The following is a 10,357-nucleotide window of genomic DNA, read 5'->3' as shown; positions in this document are numbered from 1 at the left end:
ACAGTATCCCTGCTAGTGTTTAGCTATTCTGTTCACCTAAGCACTTTCTGAAGAAATTTTTCTTCGTGTATTTGGGAAGGTAGAACTATAGAATAGTGAGATTGTCTGCTTTTGGGCATCTTCCTTCTCTATGTGCCTTTCTTAGAGTCCACTGTTAGATCCACTGGGGAGCCTGGGACAAGTGGTCATCACATACTATATGTTATTCTGTAGCTAATGCCAACTGTAATTTAAAGTGCTCCACACTAATCTCTTCCCCTTATGTATTATTTCCTTGTGCAGCATTAGCAAACCACATGCTGATCCACTGTTGCTTCATGGATTTAGGAAGCAGTCTCCAAGCCCACAATGATGTAAAACACTGAATATTGTTTTAAGTGTTGGAGGCGCCATCCTGCCTGCACGGTACTTAGGGTGGGCAGCATGCCAGCATGTTTGCTGCCATGTGGCTGAGAACTGGAGCATGCCCACTCACAGTGAACAAAGCAAAACCCAGGACAATAAGGCAGGAATGATGACAGACAGAAAAGGGCTGTCCTGTGGGATGTGCTATTTGACCATAATACCAGCTTTGGAGACTATACTGTCTGGACAGCTAAGAGTTTCTTTCTACACTCCTGCCTTACTGCCTGCACCTGCCCATCTGAGGGCAAGCAAGAATAAAAGGACAACTTTACAGATCTTCCAGGAGCTTGTAAGTTAGCTATTGCATAGTAGTTTGCACTAGCTGCCTAATAGTTGTTCTCTCAGTTTCAGCATTGCCAAATAACACTGGGCTGAATGCATTTCTACTTGGTTTGCTTCTCTCTTCTTTTTTTGAACAGCAAAAAGCCTCCATGTACATGCATGAAGAGATCTGAGGAAGCCTGTATGCTGCATGGGTAACTGACACAGCAGAGCCTGATAGGAGCTGTGAGCATTAAGTGTGGGAGTTGGGAATAACACTTTCATCCCCATCTTGAGGAATGCTGCCTCAAAGCTCCTTTGCATGTGGGTAGTGTATTGGGATCAGTCTGGAGAATCTACATGCAGACACCTGAGCTGTGCCCTTTCTTTCTGCTTTGGAGGAGTTGATTGCAGGCTGGCTGATCTTCACTCTCTGCTAGTTATTTGGGTTGGTATGCAGGAGTCCTGATGGGCTGCTCTTCAGCTCCTGGTTTTCAGCAATTGATCCATGCCTAGGCTCACCTTTTGGACAGGGCCAGCTAGGAGAGATGGTTTTTCTTTTGCTTGTCTTGACTTCGACCATGGCAGTTTGAGTAACCATAGGGAATCTTCCCATTTCCATACTGAAAACCTGTGGTTGTGTGATGTCAGCCTAAAAGCTGCAGCACCTATGAAAGTGGCAGGGGTGGAGTATGCAACAGCACTCCTCTGAGCACTGCCTGCCCATCTGTGTTCAGCTGTCAGGCATAAAGTGCTGGAGTTGTATACTGTGTCCCATGCCTAAGGACTGGTGACTTTGTCCTTACCTAGTGTGTCTCAGATGTTATGAAAACAACAGTTGCCTTTAATTTCCTCATCACTACATTGGCTTCTGTCTTTGCTCTCCAATTCCTTGGGAGACTGAGCACCCATCCTTTGCAAGGTGTCTCTTCACTTCTGATCTCAAAGCACAGTGCATGAGGTTTTGAAAGACAAAGCTTCAACTACTGTTGGAAGCATCTACCCATGAACTACTTGATGTAGTTCAGCATATTGCAGTGTGTATGTGGAAGAAATGGGAGGAGAGGGTTGGCCATGAATAGTATTAGCACTAATAAGCACAGTATGGTCTATTTATATACTCACCCTTAATGCATGTGAATGTGCTAATTCTGTGAGGACTTGCAAAGCCATGAGCAATACGAACTTGGATGCCACACGCTTCTTAACATATTGTTTCTACTTTTGTCTGTAGATCCTTCTAACACCAAGTGGGCCAAGTGCTTCAAAGAACTGCCACAACTTAAATCTGTCCTTCATGCTTTCACTTCCTTCAGCATCGTGCTGTGGCCAAGTCAGCTTGTCACTGACTCTGCATCCATGCTTTAAATGTAAACTAATTATAGTAGCTTGTTACCTGGCCCAGAAATAGACACCTTATCTTATTGGAAAGGCAGGCTCTCACTGAACTCAAACTCATCAGTCATAAAATATTTCTCACTGCTCCCACCCACCAAGTTACAGCTTACTTGGCCAAATTCATTAGCTCTTATTTCTAGAAATTTCTGTATCTCAGTGGGCTTCTGAACTGATCACAAGGGTGACTGTAATATATATATATAAGATACCTGACTGAATTTTCATGTAACTGGCACAGATTACTTGCTGCAGTAGCTTTCTTTTCTAAGAGATGAAAGAAAACTTTGCACAGTATTGATGTGCAGGCTTGCAGCATTTATATGACACAGACAAGACTCATAAGTTTTTCTTCTTAGAGGCTTAAGTCTGTTTGCTTAGATTCTTTTCTTTTGGAGAGTTGGTGTAACAAGTTGAAAGACAAAATGAAGAAAAGCCAGAAGTGCAGCTTAGCTACAAGTGCAGCACTCTAGTTTTTTGACCTATAGGAAGAGTGTATAAAACTGAAAAGTATGTGGGAAAGACATGAAAGATGTACAAAACATTGACATTCTTGTGGATACAAGTATTTTGTTAAATGGACTTTGGAAATTCTCAGCATTATCATTGTAGTGCAGCTTAGTGGGTTTTTTTCTCCCTCTAATGACTTGCTCATGTGATAACATGAAGTTTTGTTCCACCAACAAAAGGGAGCATTAGCTTAGAGTACTGGATTACTCCTAGCACAAACATGGCTGCTATGCTCAAACCTTCTGTGTTTTGTCATGGTCGATTTGTGGGAGTCAAGGTGAAGCTGTTTCCTAAACTATGAAAGTGATCCTCAATACCCAGCCTGATGGAATGCCTGGAGGTTTTATGGATTCCTTCTCTGTTAAACTCACTAGCAGGGTATCTGCCAATGCAGGCTCTTTCCCTGCCTGCTTCACTCTGAGGCACTGCTTTGTTTGGACTCAGTTTTGTTTCCTGACTTCTTGTTTACCTCCAGAAGGAGTGCTTAGAGCAGCCTTTTCTGTAGGTAACTTTGGCAAAGGGACTTCAGGTATTGGAAAAGCTGAATGCAACTGTCATGTTTGAATAGGCACCAGGACCACAATAAGAGTTGGGAGGTGTCAGGTTGCGCTCAAACCTGCCCTCATAGCATGTAGCAGAGGTGCTGTTGCCACCAGCAGTTCAGCAGCACTCCTGCTGCTGACCTGGCTTTGAGTATCTCACTTGCTGTTGTGCAGGTACAGTCCAAGGGGAGGTGCAGTGGCCAGATACAGCATGGCCCAGGGATTCTTGCTGCCTGTGACCAGATTCTGGGACTGATGGGCTCAACTGAAGCAAATCTAAGAGGCAGAATTAAGTGCAGGTAGCTTTATGTCTCTGATCCGGAGCAATCCTTTAACTGAGAACCCTAGTTTGGGGAAGGGCTGGGGAAGGTCCTCATGTCATTCAGGTAATGAAAATAAAGCTAGCAAAAGAGGGTTTGTGCTGTGCCTGAGGATCTGCAGCAGGCTTGCTCTTCTCACCAACTCAGTGTACACTTGCTGGTGCTATAACCTGGCAGGTCTTAGTGGTGGCTGAAGGTTGCTGGAAAGACCACTCCTGAGGGTACTTTGCAAAGCACTAAATATGTTGCTCCTGTGTCAGATTGCTTTTACCCAACCCCTGCAGTTCACAAACTGTTGTTGGTCTAGCTCTGCTTGCCCAGTGCTCCTGCATGTGACCACAGCCTCAGGCACAGCTTCTCATTTCTGATAGCTCAGAAGAGCATGCTCTGGGAAAGCTTCACTTTAGAGGCATGCACCAAAATGAAGGTGTCAGAATGGTTTCTCTAGTGATGCAGTTACAAACCATATCTGTTTATGGACATGCATTATGGAAGAGTGGAAGACTTAATAGGGTGAAGCTGATAAGCAGCACCTAGAAAGATATAGGTGCCAAAGGGCTGGTTTTCTTTATGTATTGTAACTCCTAAGGTCATTTAATGCATCTCCTTAAGGGTGACTGGGAGATAGTTTGAGTTAAATTCAGGGCTTGCATGCAACTGTGGAGAGTTTGATGCATGCTTTAGGACACCAGAAAATCAATTTTTGTCTCCACAGAAGCAGAGTGGTGCTGAGCACACTAAGGTGGCCACGCTGGTGTGACATTCAAGTTGACTGGAGTGAGCCTAATTTTATCTCAGTCAGCCACCACTATTTTGGAGCAGAAACAAGAACCAAAATCAATAGCTGAATAAACAGCCCATTAATTTGATGACAACTGTTCTCCATTTCAGGGTCCAGAATCAGCCCAGGCAGTGAGCTAATGAGAACACCAGAGCTTTGCAGACTTGTGGGAGGTGGGGGGTAGTGAAGAAAACAGAACAAACACTCTTTTTGTAGCTTGGAGCTAAGGGGATTCAGCCAAAGGTTAATTGCTTTCTACCCTAAAATGCTGTGAAGTGTTGTTGCGTGGTGTCATACAGCTGCTTCGTTCCAACCTCGAGGTGTCTGTTTCAGTGGTGGGTGGCATGAGCCAATATCCTTTTCTCAACTGCACAGGGGTGTTGTGAGAACTCTTGAGTTAGGAGTTCCAAAAATCTGGTAGAGTTTGGTTGGTATTGTTTGGGATATCACTGCACCGTGGAAGCACTGAGCAAAAATAGCAAACAAGCAGCCCCTCTGTCTCCTTGCTTCTGCTGCACTGACAAAAATGTGGAGAAGGAGCAAGTGGTAAATTCTTGATGGAGGAGCCCTGTGTAGCTGTGAGGAGCTGGGGTCTTGAGGAAAGGGGCGGATGATCACTCTGTGGTCACCCATTTGTGCACCAAGCATGTTTGCTGTTGCCGCTGCCAGTAGCCAAACAATTAGGAATTCTGTGGGCTTGCTCAGAAATGTAGGTACTGAGCTAATGTGCCAACCATCTTCCCCCAGCCAGCCTCTATCCATTGCAGGCTTGAGGAGGCTCTACAGTGGATAGCTAGTCACAGTAAACATCCAAAAAATCAGTGAAAATAAAGTATTTTGGGCAAAGTGTTAAGGGGCAGTAAAAAACTGAGTGAGACTTGAGAGTAACCCCAATAGTTCAAACGGGATGCCCAGGCATGCAGCCAGCTGGTACACAGGAAAGGGGAATGAAGCTTTTGTGCTTATCACATCTGCCTTGCAACTCTGCCTCTTGGCCATCATCTTCTAGCAATATGGAAAGAAGATCTGTATGCAACACCTGACTGTGCATCCACTTTCACAGTGAAAGGTTGAGTTCTTTTGTGCCCAACTTGGTTCCAGTTCATTGTTTTCTCTGGCTCATCTTTACACTGTTGAGTAACAGGTGCTACAGGAATCAAAATATAAGTACAGAAAGGAAATCCAGAAGAGACTCCAGAATTAGAGACATACAGTCTCATTCACAGAAGCCCTGGCCATTTAGGGGTGTCTCCCTTTAGTCTGTATCAGAGTTAAACTACAGTGGTTATTCTACCACCTAATGACTCTTCCCAGCAGAGGAAGGGAATGAGGCAAAGGAGAAGAGACTCACAGGTTGAAATAAAAATTGATTTAATGAAATAGCCACATTAATACCAGTATAAAGCATACAAAGTTATACTTAGCCCAGCAAATTATATATATATGGTGGTCACAATAAACAAGAAAGCAGCCCTCAGGAGTTGGGAGAAGAGGAGCTCAGGCAGGAGGCCCTTCATCCTCAGCAAACCTCCCCCTGTATATTGTGAAGTTCATGGTATGTGATACACCTGTGAGCCAGCTCAAGGCAGCTGCCATGGCTGATTCCAGACTGCTAACAGTCTGCAGACTGTGCCTGACCTAGCCAAGCTGGGACACCAGGGTGTAGGTGTGAGTGGGTATGAGCAGGTGTGAGCACAGTGCTGCCTGTGGCGGTTGCAAAGAGTAGCAAAAGAAATGTCCTTCCTTGGAATGGCTGAGACACCCTTGATCTGCTGCAGCAGCATCTCATTTCTGGCAGTGTGTGCAGGGGTGAGTTTTTCCTTGAACATGTGTGGGTGTGTGGAAAGTACTTTCTTGAAAAGACTGGGAAATTTTGATGTTCTCTCCTGGCTCCTGCACAGTCATGAGAGCATCACCCAAAAGGGGTTTGTATGAAGTTTAGTGCAGGCATCCTGTTCACTCATGTTGCTGACAATGTCATGGACTACTACATCCCATTCTCTAGCTATCACAACTTCTGGGTATGTTGTAGTATGGGTTTAGAGTATTCACATGGCTGTTGTAACTGGCATTAGATGTTGCTTTGAAGAATAAGCTTTCTGCCATGAAAAACCTCTTTAGTGCCCCTTGGTTGAAACTGTTGAACAAAGGGAGTACCATGGTAAAAGTCTCATTAAACTCTGTCTTGCTCTGTGTAAAACATGGCTGTTTCTTTTTGACCTTTCTAATGTCTTCTGGTTGAAAGGTTTTCTTCTAATTCAAAAACCACCTAGGTTATTTCTCCACTACTAACTTGTGCTTGAGCAAGTGTTTGCTCATTTAATATTGGAGCTTGACTAGTTTCAATGCCCAGCTCAGGTAAGGTGGAGTTGTTTCGCCTGTGAGTCTTACACTGAATGACAGGATGGTCTGAGAAAGCCCTAGAGGCTTTATTAGTGTCTCTTCCTATCTCAGTCATGTGTGCATGGCTTCCCCTGCACTGCTGTGTACCTGGTCTGGTTCCACCCAGCTGCAAAAAGGCAAAGTTCAGGGTCACAGCCTGGTTCAGAGAACCAAGGTTTCTACAGGCACAGTGCCCCTCAGTAAGGGGAAGATGCAGGCAAAAGAAAATGGGCATAGATGTGCTTTGGACTCTCTAATCCTGTTAAGCTCTTCCAAGAGCTTAGTAAGGGTTGATGGGGACAGAAAGGCTGCTCTAAGCAGGCAATGAGGCATGTGGGAAGCCTGAAAATCTTTCGGGGTCTGAGAGATCTCCAGAATAGCTCTAGGCTTTTGTGACTGTTTCGTGGGAAATTAACCTTTGCCTGTTTTCTTTTTTTTTTTTCAATTTGATAGTAGTGTTAAACTCATTTTATCCAAATCTGCTTTCAACTGTCTGGCTAATTTATACTGGAACTAATTTGACACACCTAATGAAAAGCATAGTGGAATTTTGCTATGAACTGCAATGTTCTCTTCCACTTGATAACTGTCATAACAGCGGTTAAGTAACCTGACTTCTTCCCTTCCCTGCCAGTGACAAAGGCTTAAACTCTCTTAAAAACTGTAACTCTTCTTTAAAGCTTCCTTTACAAAATGGCATTTATTACTCTCTTAATGTCTTGCTTTCTAACAATCAGCTACTGCTCAACCTTCAGAGAGCTCTCACTGGGATAGGTAACCATGGGAAGGGCTTAAGGCACTTTAGGGCCACTGCTCATCATGAGTACTCCAAGAGGATCGTGATCATGTTGTTTGTTTGACTGCAGTCTTCTTGAACAGAGATCATATTCACCTGTTCTCAAATACATAATCTGTTCATATCATGTGCTTCTCTGTTAATTCCTTAATGGGATCCTGGTCCCTACCCAGAACTTCAGCATTTTGGGCCAATAGCTGTACTTAACTCTGCTGCTTTGGTTGCACCTCTTCCTAAGTGTGTCCCTAGAGCAGCAGGGGCCATGTGTGGTGCGGTATTTTCCCTCCTCTCCAATAGGCTTCACTGAAGGTTTGCTTACAGCTTGTTAGCTCAGCAGTCTGTGCAGGGTCTACTTCCTATGGCTGTCCTCTCTCTGCCAGAAACAGTGTGGAGAGTGTGCTTCCAAACGAGTTTTCTCCTTTCAAAGGTGTGAAGTTGAGTCTTGATGTGCCTTCTCTGTGTGGCTGATGCAGCCTTGAATGATGCAGGCACTGCTGGCCTCCTGCTTCTTGAGGCAGATGGAAGCAGGGCTGAGAGTTTGGCCAAAGGAGCTTTTGCTTCCAGAATCAAACTCTTGAAAGAAACTCATCTCATCTCTTCTTTGACAAACCAACTTTGTGTGTAGGTGCCATTAAAAAAAGTAAGCCAGTGTGGTTCAAAGGTCTTTCATCAGACACTGTCTAGTAGAACTTATTTTGGACTGCTACAACATAGCCTTCTCTCAGTAAGAGCTGCTGTTGCCCCATGCTGGGTCCAGCAAGGCTCTTAGCCCACCCCTGTGAGAATAGCTGCAATGCTATGAATTATTCTGTGGGGAAACTTCAGCTACTGTGCTCAGTGGGTTTACAGGGGCTTTTTGAGTCTGCTTTTAATGTATTTGTGTTGGTGGGGATTCTGAGTAGAATTACATGCTCAAGCTTTCAGATGACTGCTGTAAATACACAGATCCACTCTAGTCTCTTACTCACAGTGGCAGCTGCTGTGGTGTTACAGAAACTCCATAGCTTTGACTGCATCTTATTAGTTCAGCACACTATTAATATCCCAGCAGCTTTTTGTATTAGTTTCCACACTTAATATTGGTTCTCTTTCCTTCTCCTCCACCCCCTCCTTCACACTCAGTGATTAAACTGAATTCATCTTGGGGCTGTTTCACTTAAGATGCCCCTGCTGCTCACACTGAAGAGGGAAGCCAGACTGGCAGCACAACAGTTGTGCTTACAATCACCAGGTGTATTTAGTGGCAGAGTCATCTGTTGTGCATTTATTCCTCAGAACTAGCATTTTTCTTCTTACGTGTGTGGAGCGTTTGCAGTGCTGGCAAAATCTTTCCAGAGAAGCAGCTGCTGATTGGCTCCTCTCGTCTATTTGAGGAAGGGTCTGTCCTTAAATACTGAGTTATTCTGCTGCTAAAAATGGCACCCAGCACTCGGCACTATCAGGATGGCCTTGGAACTTCACTGTATTGGCTGCGTTGGTGAATCCTTGTCTCCCCCAGAAAAATGACTACACATGTACCAGCAAAACAGCTCTTGGGTGTAGGTACATCTTAGGCAAGTCACTGCATGAGGCTCTAGAATGCAAACCGTGATCTTCCTCTGGAGGGCTTTAAAAGCAAGTGTCACATTATTAGGGTTAAGTGGCTCTAGTGAAAAGGCTACAAGACTGATGTTCATCCTAGCTACTGTTCTTCATGTAAAGCAATTCTGTCCCGAATGGCAGCAGTGCCTCTTCTGGGAAGTGTTCTATCTCAATACAGGTCATCTTCTGAGTAGAGATTGGGAGCCATCTTGCCTTTGGCAGCCTGCTAATAACAGAAGCAGGGCAGGAAGGAGGTCTCCATCAAGCATGCAGCATGACTTCCACAGCCCTCAAGTGAGCAAACCCTCTGGCTGACAGCTGAATGAGGCACAGGTCCTAGGCTGAGCAGCTCATGAAGGAGAATAAAAGTATCTTACCCCTTTGCTTTAGGGTAAGTGCTCACGGCTTGTTCCTAGAGCTCGGAGTCAGGAAAATGTGACATCCAGACAGCTGCCAGGGCATAGAGGGATGGAGTTTTCCCCTGAGCCCACCAGAGTTTGGTCACTTCTGAACTGTGACACCTTGCACAGCTGTGAGCAGTGAGTTTGCATGTGTGATACCACCTTGAAACAGAGGCTGGCTTAGGGCACTCTGAGGGTCTAGGACACTGAAATACCTTCCTGCCCAAAATAGTTTGAATTAGTTGATCTGCATGGCCTGCTGCCAGCCTTCAAGGAGAACTGGGGTGGCCTGGCTACTGGTCAGCAGGCTGGGCTGGCAATAGGAAGTTATTAATAGCTGCTTTACCATGGAAAGAATGAGTTTGGCTTCGATGTGCTGCAAAGCTGCTAGCTGGTACCACAGCAAATGCTGGAAGTCTTGTTTATTAACACTTCAGTGAGCAAGATGTGCCCTGTAGACAGCTTTGAGCTTGTGGCCTGAGGTCTTCTGGATTGGCTTTTAGGTCTGAGCTGTGTGGTCAGGCTGTGCAGGTGCAGGGCTGTGATGAAGTGGTTGGCAGCTCTTGGTCAGCTTCAGGATGTGGTGGGTTTGTCCTTTTTTTCCTCAGTAAGTTTAGGTTCCCTTGAGGTTCCTTATGCCTCAGTTCTCACCTGTAAGAGTCAGCTGTCTGTCTCTGAAACAATTTGATTTAAGGACAAAATAAAAAAGGTACTAAAATTTTAGTAAGGGAAGATTATCTGAAAAAACCAAACTTCAGCAATGACCAGTGTGGAAAAAGGGGGGAGGGGATTGGAGAAGTAAACGAAGCAAAATGTCTTGAGAGGCATAGTGATGAGGAGCTCCATAGGGAGCGTGTAGCTGGATCAAAAGTTGCAGTAAAGCACAGAAGTTTAAGAGGCTCACTTCGGAGTCAGGACTGTCAGTGCAGTGACTGTGCTCATCTGCTGTCAGTTTGGTTAACACACCAAAAGAATATGAAAGC

This window comes from Melanerpes formicivorus, unplaced genomic scaffold (genome assembly GCF_026170545.1).
Source record: "Melanerpes formicivorus ecotype bairdi unplaced genomic scaffold, bMelFor1.0.p_v2 SCAF_16, whole genome shotgun sequence".
NCBI classification, from domain to species: domain Eukaryota; kingdom Metazoa; phylum Chordata; class Aves; order Piciformes; family Picidae; genus Melanerpes; species Melanerpes formicivorus.
The sequence above is the reverse complement of the archived record's forward strand: the minus strand, read 5'-3'. Positions refer to the sequence as shown.